This window comes from Myotis davidii, unplaced genomic scaffold, assembly GCF_000327345.1.
Source record: "Myotis davidii unplaced genomic scaffold, ASM32734v1 scaffold462, whole genome shotgun sequence".
NCBI classification, from domain to species: Eukaryota; Metazoa; Chordata; class Mammalia; order Chiroptera; family Vespertilionidae; genus Myotis; species Myotis davidii.
Window position 1 is genome coordinate 264204 of NW_006293237.1, and position 2298 is coordinate 266501.

Consider the following 2298-nt stretch of genomic DNA (forward strand, 5'->3'; position numbering starts at 1 on the left):
AGCCCATGGGCCTGTTCAAAAATGTCAACACATATTCTTGGATTTCTCTTTAATTTTTTTTATTGATTTCAGAGAGGAAGGGAGAGAGAGATAGAAACATCAATGATGAGAGAGAATCATTGATCAGCTGCCTCCTGCATGCCCCACACTGGGGATCGAGCCCGCAACCTGGGCATGTGCCCTGACCAGGAATCAAACTGTTGGGTTCATGGGTCAACACTGAACCACTGAACCACACCGGCCAGGCAGGCAACATTTCTCTTTTTCAATGTTAAACAATAATGATGACAATTATAGGACTATGGTCTTGTTCTCAGCTAATGAAAATGCTCCTGTGGCTTCACCCTTAAGCATAACACTGCCTTTTGGCTTGAGTGGTTAAGCATCAACCTATGAACCAGGAGGTCACGGTTCCATTCCCCGTCAGGACACATGCCTGGGTTGTGGGCTTAATCCCCAGTGGGGAGCGTGCAGGAGGCAGTCAAGCAATGATTCTCTCTCATCACTGATGTTTCTATCTCTCCCTTTCCCTCTCCCTTCCTCTCTGAAATCAATAAAACAAAAAAGATGCCCTAGCTGGTTTGACTCAGTGGATAGCGCATCATACTATGGACTGAAGGGTCCCAGGTTTGATTCCGATCAAGGACACACATCCCTAGTGGGGGCGTGCAGGAGGCAGCAGATCAATGATTCTCTCCCTCTCCCTTCCTCTCTGAAATCAATCTAAAAAAAAAAAAGGTGGGGTCCCCTTGACCTTGGGTGGGCCTCTGTGACTGCTTTGACCCAATGGTGTGTGGCAGAAGGAAACTAGTCTAAACTTCCAAGGTGAGGTCCCTTTCTTGAGATATCCACCCTTGGAGCAAGACACCGCCCGTGAGGAAGGTGACATGAAGAGGCCCAAGTGCACTGGGGCCAATGCCCTCTGTCCTCAGCCCCAGCTGAGCTCCCAGCTGATACTCAGTCCCAAGTTCAAAGACCTTTTTGACGTCTGCTGATGTCATCTTTTCCTCCTTTGACGAGTTCATATTACTAATTATAATGACATACTTCCTAATTGAGTCATCTCGGCACTTTTGGATTGAACTCCACTCAGCTATGGTATGTTAATTTCTTAATCTGCTTTTGGATTACACAAATTTTTAAAAAATATGTTTTTATTGATTTTAGAGGGAGAGGGAGAGAGAAACATTGATGTGAAAGAGGAAACATCGATTGGTTGTCTTCACATGCACCCCCACTGGGGATAAAACCTGAAACCTGGGTATGTGCCCTGACCAGGAATCAAACCGGCGACCTGTTGGTGCACAGGAGGATGCTCAACCAACTGAGCTACACAGGCCAGGGCTAACTAATTTTTGTTTGTTTGTTTTTCTTTTTTTGTTACTCCCCACCTGAGGGTATTTTTCCATTGACTTTTAGGGAGAGTGGAAGAGAGAAGAAAAGAGAGAAACATCAATGTGAGCGAAACACATTGATTGGTCAGGAGGAGCCTGCAACCCATGTACGTGCCCTTGACCAGAACCCGGGACCCTTTGATCCACAGGCCAACACTCTATCCCCTGAGCCAAACTGGCTAGGGCTATACCAGCTAATTTTTAATGTTCGAAATGTTCATTGATATTTATCAGTGATAATGACCTGCAGTTTTCTTTGCAGGGTGTGTGTGGTCTTTGTCAAGTCTGGAAACCAAATGCATTCAGTCAGTCAGCCCAGGAGTACCTGCTAAGCAGCAGATGTGACTCTGGACTCGGAATGGAGTGGTGACTGGGACGCAGCTGTCTTTGTGGTACTAATGTTCTCCTTGGAGAAGAAGGTTCTTCCGGTTTCATGAAACACATTTAGAAGCTTTTCTTTACTTCTTTGATTTCTGAAAGGCCAGAAAGAATGCATTTGAGGCCTGAGGCTGGGGCAGGGGTGTCTGTCTGACAACCCATTTCCTTCTCTGCTCAGCTGTTCTCTTTCTTCAGGGATCAATTTTGGCGGGCAGTCCCCACTGTGGGACCCAGTGTGTGCCTTAGAACCCTTCAGATCATGGCAGTGGCAGGGTCCCTCCCACCCTGTCACTTAGGCCACGGCTCAGACCCAGAACCCACCTCACCTTGAGTTACAGTGGTTCAAGAGGGAGGTGGGCCGAAACCGGTTTGGCTCAGTGGATAGAGCGTCGGTCTGCGGACTCAGGGGTCCCAGGTTCGGTTCCGGTTAAGGGCATGTACCTGGGTTGCAGGCACATCCCCAGTGGGGAGTGTGCAGGAGGCGGCTGATCGATGTTTCTCTCTCATCGATGTTTCTAACTATCTC